Source organism: Schistocerca americana, chromosome 4 (assembly GCF_021461395.2).
Source record: "Schistocerca americana isolate TAMUIC-IGC-003095 chromosome 4, iqSchAmer2.1, whole genome shotgun sequence".
NCBI classification, from domain to species: Eukaryota; Metazoa; Arthropoda; class Insecta; order Orthoptera; family Acrididae; genus Schistocerca; species Schistocerca americana.
In genome coordinates, this window is record NC_060122.1 from 779,806,626 (window position 1) to 779,819,150 (window position 12,525).

Sequence of the window (12,525 nt, forward strand, 5' to 3'; positions counted from 1 at the left end):
TCTCGAGTTCCTCAAAAACGTTTGCTAGTTGCGTCTTCCAGAATGTGGAAGTCCTAGTTGTGTCCACATTCGGTCAATTTTATGAATCAAATCGGTGAGGGGAATTTCGTACGGTCCGCTTGTCAGAGCAGCAATGCAGCACATGTTGATCAACAAAGCGAGGAGTCGATACTAAATTTCGCTCTCTTTTACTCCTATTTACAAGCTGTATATCCTACCAAAGCAATTTTATTGGCAACTGTTGGTAGCAGTTTTTCATCGTTATTTTCGCTCACATTTGCGAGGGACAGTCAAGCTATTTGAATGACGGTGTATTCAGTGCAGTACAACGCTCGAGCGTCAACTGATGGCAATGACGTGACACTCAAGATCAGGAAAAACTTTGAACGGCAACCAACAATGGATAGTGCCACAATAACCACATGTCCATGGTCAAAATGGTTCAAATGGCTCTGAGCACTATGGGACTTAACATCTGAGATCATCAGTCCCCTAAAACTTAGATCTACTTAAAGCTAACTAACCTAAGGACATCACACACATCCATGCCCGAGGCAGGATTCGAACCTGGGACCGTAGCGGTCGCGCGGTTACAGACTGAAGCGCCTAGAACCGCTCGGCAACACCGGCCGGCTGTCCATAGTCATGCTAGTAAATTACCACCCATATCTAATGACGATTTTTGGTTGTTCGCCTTGCATCAGAACTGGGGCATGGAAGAAGGAAAATAAGACAGAGCACTTGCCCGCGAAAGGCAAAGGTCCGGAGTTCGAGTCTCGGTCCAGGATACAATTTTCATCTGCCGTGAAGTTTGGGAAGAGAAGGTAGTTTAATTTCCGTCAAGGCCATTACAGATGCAACATTACTAATATTATAGAAGAGGGGACCTAGACTTAGACATGGACTTGTCGAATGAACCGTTTAGACATTCATTTGAAGTGAATGAAGTCAATTATGGAAAACCTAAATTTAGATTGGAGCATGATTTCTCTTTCTGAGTGCAAATCTTAGCTGTTGAGTGGCAGGCCTTTTCCACCTCTCAAAACATTGCTCGAAAGTAATGGCGACAAACAATCTCCTTGTCTTAACCCTGTTAAATCGTAAACGGCTCAGACACACTGATGAGCCAAAACATTATGACCACCTACATAAAAGCGTCTTGGTCTACTTCTGGAACACAATTCAGCAGTGATTCTCCGTACCATGGATTCCACAAGTATTTCATAGATTTCAAGAGGTTTGTGGCACCTGATGCCACCACACATATGACGCACTCTCAGTAACTTACGGGCGGTTGGTTTGTGGGCGCGGAGCCGGCTCCCGATAGCGTCCCAGATGGGTTTCATCGGATTCAGATAAGCCGAATTTGATGGCCAAGACATGAATGTGAATTTACTATCGTGCTACTCAAACAATTGCAGCAGGGTTCTGGCCTTGTGACACGGACAGTTACCTTGCTGGAAGATTCCATCGCTGTTGAGGAAGACGTCAAGCATAAGGGGCTTCAGGTGGTCCTTAACAGTGTTCACGTCGTCCACTGCTGTCAAGGTGCCTTCGATTACTACCGCAGGTCCCATGGAAGCCCAGGTGAATGTTCTCCATAACATAATACTGCTCCCACCGGCCTGCGTCCGTGGTGGGCTGCACGTTTCGACCAGCCGTTCCTTTCGGATGACGGGATATCTGGACATGACCAGAACCCTTAACAATAAACGACATTCATCCGACCAGGCGACACGAATGGTTCAAATGGCTCTGAGCACTATGGGGCAACATCCGAGGTCACCAGTCCCCTAGAACTTAGAACTACTTAAACCTAACTAACCTAAGGACATCACACACATCCCCATGCCCGAGGCAGGATTCGATCCTGCAACCGTAGCAGTCGCACGGTTCCGGACTGAAGCGCCTAGAACCGGTCGGCCACATCGGCCGGCTCCAGGCGACACGATTCCATTGATCCGCGGTCCAAGCTCGGTGATCCCGTGCCTACTGTAACCATAACTGACGATGTTGTTGAGTCAACGTGGGAAGACGTAGGGGTCCTCTGCTGCGGGACACTATGTTCAACACTTTGCGCTGAACGGTGTGTTCCAAAACACTTGTGCCTGCACCAGCACTATTCTCTGTCGTCAGATCTGCCACAGATCGCCGCCTAATCTGCTTTAGAGAACGGGCAAGCCTCCGGTCCCTTTTCTGTGATGGATGTCCAACTTCTTGTCGCCTACTCATGGTTTCAGCATTCTTCAACCACTTTCTACAGAAGCTCACGACAGCAGCGCGCGGACAGCCGACCAGCTTCGCTCCGAGCTGCTCGCTCCCAGGCAATGAGCCACAAAAATCTACACAATCTCGTTGTGGGCAGTGGTCATGATGTTTGGCTCATCAGTGTGTTTCTCTTCTGAACTTTACTCTAGAGTGTGTGTTGGTTAGAAATAAAAAATGGTTCAAATGGCTCTGAGCACTATGGGACTCAACTGCTGAGGTCATTAGTCCCCTAGAACTTAGAACTAGTTAAACCTAACTAACCTAAGGACATCACAAACATCCATGCCCGAGGCAGGATTTGAACCTGCGACCGTAGCGGTCTTGCGGCTCCAGACTGCAGCGCCTTTAACCGCACGGCCACTTCGGCCGGCGGTTAGAAATAATTTTATTGTAATTAATTTGGTATGTACTCGGATATCCCTTAGTATCTTCATCACTGAAGATCTGCTTTTCCGAAGTCTACAAAGGTTATGACTTGTTGTTTGTTGTCTTAAAAATATAAGAATTGTAACCAAGAAAGACCAAATGCAGTTAACTTGCTCGTGATTCGCAGATGGCTTAGCGTCACTATCAAATAACATTCAAGGGTCCAGAAACCAGAAAACGACCTTAGTATACGTACCACAAAAATTGGACTACAGAAATCATTCGAAAAGACTCATTACAAATTTCGACGTTATTATATGTTCTGGAGAGCTTCTCCAGGGCCTCATCCTCCTTGGTATTCTCCTAATTCCAGTTCAAGTTGATGTCTAGAACGATTATGTACAATTCTTGATATGACTCTGTATGTGATATTCAAAAGAGAAATTCCTTTATAATTGCCTGCAACTGATTTGCCTCCTTTCTTGTGCAATGGAGTATTACAGTTTATTGCAAAATTAAAAAGGTAAATTACTGCCTTAAATGTAGCCTCGGTTAGTAGCCGGCAGTGCACTACGCTCCGGCGCTGGAGGTGCCGGATTCCGTCCCGGGTAAGTGAGAGGATTTTCCTTGTTCCAATCCCTCCTGGGTTTTTAAGTTAAAGGTAGCATTTAAGCTCTGAACTTCAACAAGTGCCATCTGTGCATTTCTCGATTTTTCCATAGCACAATTTTCCTCTGCGTCAGTAGTTGCCATTTTTTATTCTTTCAGATTTTAGTACATCACCGGAGCCGACACTATGTAGCAGAAGGTTAGAGTCCGTTTTTACTATTCTCACGTTACTAACAGAAATGTAAATGTGAGCCGGTTCTAGCAAAGAGTTAAAACGAGACTCAAAGCTCTTCCACATGTTTGACGTGCGAAAGCGATGTTCCAATACAAGTACGCACTGTTCTAGCTGAAGGGTATGTCGTGCAATTCCTCGACCTTTCCTGAAATGCAGAAATCGTGTCCGCCTGAGAAGAGAACAGGAGTTTACAGTGACCGCCGACAACTTCGCGCCTATCGATTATCCTGTCGATCACACGCATTTCAGCTTACAGTTCAGCGGGTTCCTGCGCTCGACGGCACCCAGGGTAAGGATGAAGACCCTGCACCAGCCACAGCTGAAGAAGACAGGCGCAACGTCGAAGGCCAAACACGCGCGAAGCAGGATGCCCTTATCCGCAGATGCCGCCCACACCAGTTGGAGCAACTTGGCAGCACCTCTCAAAAGCGTCATCCGCTCCGGAAATTTTCCGGCAGACTGGATGCACGCTAAAAATACTGGCCTTGTCCAAGGTGGCTTACGCTCTTTCCTAGCGATCTTATCAGCTTGTCCCCAGCGCTGTCGAAAGTTTGTGACATACATATTATAAAACTAACACCTCTTCCAAGCTTTATTTCAGTCAGTCGGTAAGTAGACGGTTCAAGTGTGGAATACAGTGTGAACCAGAGCTAAACGAATACAATTTCGGTGGTTGTTCCGCGATATTTTCTAAACATTTTGGTGTATGACACTCGTGTGACCTCCGGTGGCCGGGTACAGAGTAATTATATAGTGTTTGTCTTTATTAATCCTCATTTATCTTTTACCTGTATTGTACTGAAAACAATAGCAATGCCCATGAGCTAAGAAATTTCGGGCTTGCAGCGCGTCGTCATTTACTATGCTCCACGATATTTCGTCCGGGCACCTGCCAGTCATCCTCTGGTGAGCCGTCTAAGACTTCCTCCTTCCCGCAGTTTATTAGCACTTCGTGTGTATTCCGCATATGCATTTAGATCGTGATGAATCGCGAGTTCGGCTGTCCTCAGGATTGCTGCTCGTCATGGTCATCGGCGAACAACGTCGTCGTCTTTTATAGCAAATCGTGGAGATGATGGGGTTCCAAGCATTATCCAACTAGCACCCGGCATCATGGTTCATCGGATTTTCCGCCATGCGTATTTCCAACGATTCTACATCTAAATCAATACTCCGCAAGCCCCCTGACGGTGTGTGGTGGAGGGTACTTCTGGTACCACTAAGTGGTTCACACTTGCCTATTCCATTCCATAATGGCGCGTGGGAAGAACGATTGTCGGTATACCTCTGTATTAGCTCTAATTTCTGGTATTTTCTAGAGGTGGTCATTTCGTGAGACGTATTTGGGAGGAACTAGTACGTTGCCCGGCTCTTCCCGAGAAGTTCTCTCTCGAAAAAGCATCTCTGTAGCGTCTGTTCTGGAGTTTGTTGAGCACCTCTCTACCGCTCTCGCGCCAACTGGACGATCCCGTAACGACACGCGGCTCTGTCAGTAGTATCTTCTCTATCTCTACTATCAGCCCATCTGATAAGGATCCCTGGTTGATAAACAATATTCAGGAATCGGTCGCACAACCGGCTTGCAATCCACTTCTTTAGTGGATGAATTACATTTTCTTAAGATTCTTCGGCATCTGCTTTTTGTTTCACGTGGTCATTCCACATTCTGGATAGTTACACCTACATATTTTACGGCAGATATTGTTTCCGCCACGCCCAAACTTTCTGACGGATCTATAGTATCTTAAGCTGTATCTAATTAGAGGACAGCAACATTTTAATGTTTCTGTATTATCTGTAAACTAAGCGGGAAACCACCTTTCACATCTTCACGGTCAAAGTAGTAGAATACTTCTGTTCATTTCATGTTTATGAGCTAGTACCATATTTTAATGTGGACAAAAAAATCAAGCGTGCTCAGGTATTCACCAAATACGCACATTACATGTAATTAATTTCTTTTTACAAACGGCCCGGATAATTAGTCCGGAAAAATGATGTAAGCTGTAATTAACACACAAACAGTAAAGATGAGAAACTGGAGGAAGATCCGTAGTACTGACTGCTTACCTGCTAGGTTATTAGTTATTGTTTTAGGAGGAGGCAGACTCCCACCGATGCCCCCTGAAACAAACAGAAAAATAAGCATCAGAATATACAATTAACCAATGGAAGCTATTAGAAGTCCTCTGCATTAGCATTGTGGTTCAGAAAAATGAAGTGGAGTTTACAGACTGAGTGCGCTTCCACTACGGAAGCAGTAGACCAGTTCCCCAGTTACATTCGAGAATGAAAAATATGAGAGATACAAATTTTGCTGTACTTGTCAGTGCTGAAATCCGTCTATTGAGTAGCTGTCTTGTGCAGGCATTTAAATTCGAGAGAATGTAGTCAGAGGACTTTTCCGACAGCTAAATTTTCTCCTGCACGTGCTCCTATTTTATTATACATTACGCGCGGCGTGTGTAATTAACTTAAAAATGAAGTAATTAGCAGTTTTACAAAAATAGTGCTTTTGTTCAACCTTTGCCTCGCTAACAGTATGAATAAACTGTCCATCTACCCATCAGTACAAGCATCGTCTGTCAATTTTTTTAACATCGCTCTCTCAAGGTACCCACTGCATGCTAACTAAACGTTCATGTCTATAAAAACTTTTGGTTTTCACGGATATAAAATGCCTCTATTTCAAACAACTTAGAATACAGCACTATAAGTATAAAATGAGTACAGTTGGTTTTATACGAGGTAGTAAATCTTTAACGGAATACAATGAACCAAGGAACTAAGAAATATCCGGTACTTTATTCACCTAAACAACAAACGTATTACAGCATAAACTGAAGTTCATCGCAAAATAACAACAGTGACGACAGTGAGTCTCAATGCCTGCATCACAACAGTGCATTAAGTTGTGCCGCATTCTCTCAAATATCCACTCTGTCTCGGATAATATCTTGTCGGGTTTTTGGTAAACCTGCAGAGCCAAACTCGGATAAAATTTCAAGCCTTCGATGACTGCTGCCACCATCGTCGTCAGGGGCTGTCTGAGTGTCGTGAGACTAGCAAGGCCTCCTTTTATGCCTAGAGGCTGGCATCTCATTGTATACGACACATGTTGATGGTTGGTTGGTTTGTGGGGGTTAAAGGGACCAGACTGCGATGGTCATCGGTCCCTTTTTCCAAAAAACTGAAATCACCCACAGAGAATAGAAAACGAACAACAGAAAAGACGTCTGACGACACAGGACAAGAAAGACTCAGACAGAGATCAGACAAAACAAATTAAAATCACTCAGAGTGCGACGGTGGTTGGCCGACCATAGAGATAAAAAAAGGAAAAGCCAACCACCGAGAACACATTAAAAACTCAGTTTAAAATCGGAGGCCAAAAGCCAGAATCAACAGTAAAAAACATAAACACTCAGATTAAATGATAAAAAACCCCTGCCCGAAAAAAACGCAAAACTAAGTCCACCATGGCAGAGTCATCTGTTAAAAGGGCAGGGAGCGTGTCAGGCAGCGCAAACATCTGCCTGAGCACAGCCAAAAGGCGATACTCCAACAAAATGTGGACCACAGAAAAAACGGAGCCGTAGCGACATAGAGCGGGGGGGGGGGGGGGGGGGGGGGGGGCTTCACGGCGCAATAAGTGGCCGTGGGTCATCCGTGTGTGCCTAACGCGCAGTCGGCAGAGGACGACAGACTCCTTGCGAGGGACGCGCAAGAAGGAGTGCCACACAGTCGTCGTCTCCTTGATGGCACGAAACTTGTTAGGGGTGGCCAGACCGCGCCATTCAGCGTCCCAAAGCGAGATAACTTTGCGGCGGAAGACTGCCCTCAAATCGACGCATGTTGAAGTGGAGCCTCTCTGCCCACTGATTACCTCTGCGCTTGCTATCCAGTGTCGCTTGCAGTGCCACCGCTTACAGGCGGTAAACCACCAAATGCACGCTCCCATGCATTACTAACTTGTCTGTATTAAAGTTGTTCTCACATAGTGGGAGCCAGTTTGACGACACTCAGACCTAGCCCCTGAAGAAGAAGAGGGAGGCAATTTTAAGAAACTTGGGATTTTATGCGAATTTGATGCGGCTAGTTACCGAGAATTTTTTTATCCAGCGATTCCGTCACAAGGGACTTCGCAGTCATCCACATTATTTGTTGTAAAATGAGACACGCAGCTACAACACAGCCAAACAGTTCCTCTGCAGGTGTTACTGGCGTTTCATACACCAACGACTATATGTACCCCACTGGGAAAAATTAAATTTAAAAAATCCGTAAGAGTGAGATTAGCACTAGCTCTGGCCATGGGACGGGAGACCATTTCCAATCTAATGAGGAGGATATTGTTGATGTAGTGTTCCTGCACATTAACATGGAAGTGGGGCAGTGCACCGTCGTGTTGACATCACAGTGCCCTACTGGATAAGAATCTGTACTATCTTCATTTCAGATGTGTTACCAGAGTTTCTGAACACTAGGAAGGTGCATTATTCAAAGGCAGTGACATGTAATAACTACTCCAAATTCTGAGAACGGGCAATGGGACAACAGATAAGTGGTGGGACCGAATTTAAAAAATCTATTTACGCAAAAATACCATCGCAAGAAACATAGTTACCACATTTATAGTAAAAGGGTGGAAGTGCTTGCAGAGCCACATGCTAGCCCACTGCAGGCCCCACTAACCAACAGCTCGCGAGCCGTTAGAGTGACTGAAATTCGGAAGAGCGTCTGGCATTCGGCAGAAATGGGAAAGCGGTCACGTGGCGGCCCTCGCTCGCTACTTTTGACACGTCATATTGGGTTCATCGCATTTAGGTTTTTTTTCGCATTATAACTTGCGTATTATGACAGTATACCGTTTCAAGGCAAACATGCAATGAAGATTTGTCACTCTTGGTGCGGTTTCCTATAATTAAATGTAAATTAATGACATCACCTGTAACAGTCCTTAGAAAATTAATTATGAACAGTTCTAAAGCATTACCTTGTATATGTTGGCTGTGGATCTGTAGTTAGAGATATCTCGTTGTTGAGCCGAAGAAGTGGGTTCGAATGTAGGTACATGCTAATTTTGTTTTTTTCCTCATTGTGTTCGTAACATATTCTGGGAGTTTCTTATTCATATAACAGAAGTATGTTCTGCATTATTCGATGTTATTTATATATAAGAGCACGCTCTTTCAGTAATAAGTTCCTTCCATTTTGTGTCTTCAGTCTGATTAAATAGCGAAACACGAAACTGCTGCGAGTGAAACAGCCCGCTATGACATTTACATTCCTTCTTGTCACAAATATTTGATCATTTTTTCCGAAGACGTAGCGATTTCCGAGAGTGTCGTTAGGCAGGAATCTAAGAGCGGCAATGATATACAGACTCTTCCCAGTCAAAAATATTTGGCTGTTTATTTTAGAATATGTCACGAGTTCCGATGGTGCCTTTAGGCTGGCACCTAAGAGTTCGGCCTAAATTACTGCGAGTAAAACGGAAGGCAATCATGTTTACAGTCTTGCTTGTCACCTCTACTTTGCAGTTTATTCGGAACTTATCGCGATTTTCGAGTTTGTAGTTTTGTAGGAAGCAGCTTAAATTGCTGCGAATGAAAGGAGCAGCAATCATATTTATAGTCTTGTTTCTCACAAATATTTAGCCGCGATCGAATACTTATCGGTGCTTTCGTAAATTTATCGGTCAAGGCAAAGATTGCACGACACGAGTGCCAGACGCACTGGCCCACCCGAGGCCGTGAGCTACGTCTCTCTCTTCTCACATGCAGCTTTAACTGCCTAACTTCCGCATAGCCTACAAACTGTGTAGCATAAATCAAGGCTGCACGAGTTATTTTGCTGTACAGTAAGCGGTAACATATACTTTTAAATTTCCACTCAATAAATTAAACGAATAGTAATTAACAAACCCATCAATTTTTAAGCTAACACAAAATATGTCCTGTAGGTAACAGTCTCAAGAAGCAAGAACGAGGGAGCTTTTGTTTCTTGTACATCTACATCTACATGGATACTCTGCAAATCACATTTAAGTGCCTGGCAGAGGGTTCATCGAACCACCTTCATAATTCTTTATTATTCCAATCTCGTACAGCGCGCGGAAAGAAAGAACACCTATATCTTTCCGTACGAGCTCTGATTTCCCTTATTCTATCGTGGTGATCGTTCCTCCCTATGTAGGTCGGTGTCAACAAAATATTTTCGCATTCGGAGGAAGTTGGTGATTGTAATTTCGTGAGAAGTTCCGTCGCAACGAAAAACGCCTTGTAAGCACCCTACATCAAATTCAGACGGGGAAAAAAATCATCATGTACCTACACAAAAAAAACCATCCAATTTTACTGTAAACAGTACTGGTCAGCACCTTACAAAAGAATTGTATATAAGTAGGATGTCTTTCAAATTTTGAGTACCTACAGTACTTCATTTATCTGAAACAGCAAGTCCTGAGAGACTAAAATTATGTTCTGCCGAGGCACTGCTGCACTACTTCTACATCTATAAGATTAATCTGTAATTCACGAACTGTTTGGCAGAGGGTTCACTAACCACTCTCCAGCTGTCTCTCGACCGTTCCACTCTCTAATAGCACATGTGAAAAATGAACACCTAAATCTTTTTGTGCAAGGTCAGATTTCTCTTATTTTATTACAACTGTAATTTCTCCCTGCGTAGATGGGAAACAACCAAAATCTTCAAAATCTTCGCATTCGGAGGAGAGAGTTAGTGACTGAAATTCTGTAAAATGTCCTCGTCTTTGCATTTTCTGCCAGATTTTGAGAGTGTTTCGTTCTGAAAACTATAAAAGCAACTCGTACAGAAATTCATGCTACGTTTCGAGAATGTCACATAACGCATATGCCTGCGAGCTATCAATCAGTTACTGAGTCATGGAATCGGAAGTGTTGGTTTGGCGCGTTAGGCCAAGGCGAGGAGTGAACGTTGGACCGTCGCGGCAAGCGACACGTAATCTATGGTTTCCCCCAGGCTGCAGGTGTTGGGGGACGACGGTTAGCCATTTCGAAGCTTAATCTGTGTGTGAATGGGTCCTAAGATGGCGTCGCTCGCAACATGGCACAATGTGGCTACTGTGAAATACTTCGAAATTCAATAGTAGTCGTTTGCGAAAAACCAATCACGTCAGTATATTCACAGCATGCATATATTGATATATTAGTATTAAGAACATCACGGAAACTACAGAAGTTAGGTCGTCACAGTAAATGAAAAATCTTGCGGGAAAACATTAAAAATTAATGTCTGTTGAACGCTTGACACAATCTTCTCAAACAAGTTATTGGATGATAGTTTAGGACTCTATCTTCATTCACACCCTAATATTTATATACATTTTATCTACTGAGTTGTTACATATTTTATATCTTTTTAATTATATATATGAGTCGCAGTTTCATATCAAATAAAGGCAGCATGGCATTCCTTACACATCTCCCTACTTCGCCAGATTATTACTTAATTTCTAGTTTATTTGATTAAATGTTAATTCGGCTTATATTGAAGACAATCGTCATTTAAAAGCGGAAATTTTCATATAAGATATACCGCCACTGAACACAGTGTATAAATCCGCCTCTACTGAACAGGTCAATTACATTGCCTTACATTTTTAACAACTTTTCTTTGCGCAAAATTCATGTTTTGATTGATTAAACTTAAACATTTAGATATAGAATCATGTGCATGGTCTGAAGGGCACCGGGAGAGAAAGGCCTTTCATTTAACATAAATGTCATATTTGTAACCTATGTATTTCTAATGGTGGTCTGTCTTCTATATTTTAAGGACGTTTTGGATTCTGGAGGGAAAAACAAGGACTTAAAGCAATCTCTCCTGGTAGGGTTCTCACCTCTGATTGTGGCATCATACACAACCATTAACCCTGCTCAAGGGTGTTAGGGTCGCTTTCCCTATCCTCCTTTAGAACAGTTTTTGTCCGGCGCGTCCATGTTGCGGCGGTAGACATCCTTTACATCAGTAGGCAATAGATCCATACCAAGAAATTAGGTACCACCAGGAAGAATTCAATTCGTCTAGATAATTCTTACTGAGTAACACCACATAACAAGAAGGTTATCGGCGTTATGAAAGACGAGCCGAATGGCTGACAGTTTGTGGCGTTTGTAGGGCTCAGGTCGAAAACGTACACATGCCGCATAGATGCAGAAACCACACAGACGCTGGCTAAGGCTGTGCATCGTGCGGCCTCAAAGGCTCCCGCAATCGAGGATTGCAAGGGGTGCCTGCTCACGGGTGTTGGCGCCGCTCCGCATGTGGTGCGTTCTGCAGCTTAACGCAGAGCTGTCGCATCGTGGCGACAAAGGTTCATTTGTGGGGATGGGATCGGCACCTTCCCATACTCACACTATTCATCGAGTGACTGAGTGTGTAACTAGTAAATTTATTTGTGAGGAATAGTTGGATGAACCGTTCGTCATAGTTGTGTGCGAGTGAGTATGCACGTCTGCTAGCGTGCATACTGTGTGTGTCTGTAAATATTATGTATAGTTTTGTGTCTCATATATATTGTATACAGAAAAATGAACTGAAAGAAAAGATGTAAAATATTGTACATAGATTGATAAAACCAGTCAGAAAGAAAATCATTAAATGTAAAAATGGTATAAAAGAGTAACAAGTGTGATACAAATAACATGAAACGTAGTATTAAGTTGTCCTCTCTACAGTTTTACTGTAAGTAAGTGTACCTCATAGCAATAAACATCAAACAGAAGAAAAAAATGCTTCAGTTTACTGTAAATAAACCAATATATATACTGCGTTTGAAAATAAAACCATAAGAGAACAAACTGTTAATAAACAACAAAAATATTGTCAAAAATTGTACAGCAAAAAAATGTTAACATTATGCGATTAGTTATTTTGTTTCATTGTTATTGTTTCCAAACTCTGCCACTATATATTTTTTGATAATAATAAATTATTTATAACAAACATGAACCTCACCTACGGTGCACAAACCTCGAATGAAGAGGTCTACGCAACTGAAC

The 12,525-nt window shown here is 43.2% G+C and overlaps 1 long non-coding RNA gene across 1 annotated transcript in view; it reads right to left on the reverse strand.

Annotated features, from left to right (window-relative positions):
- Positions 1-12,525, reverse strand: part of LOC124613968 — a 653,661-nt gene that overhangs the window by 115,077 nt on the left and 526,059 nt on the right. The window contains exon 3 of the long non-coding RNA XR_006979667.1: positions 5,549-5,602. This is a non-coding gene — a long non-coding RNA (uncharacterized LOC124613968). The remainder of the gene's footprint in view (positions 1-5,548; positions 5,603-12,525) is intronic.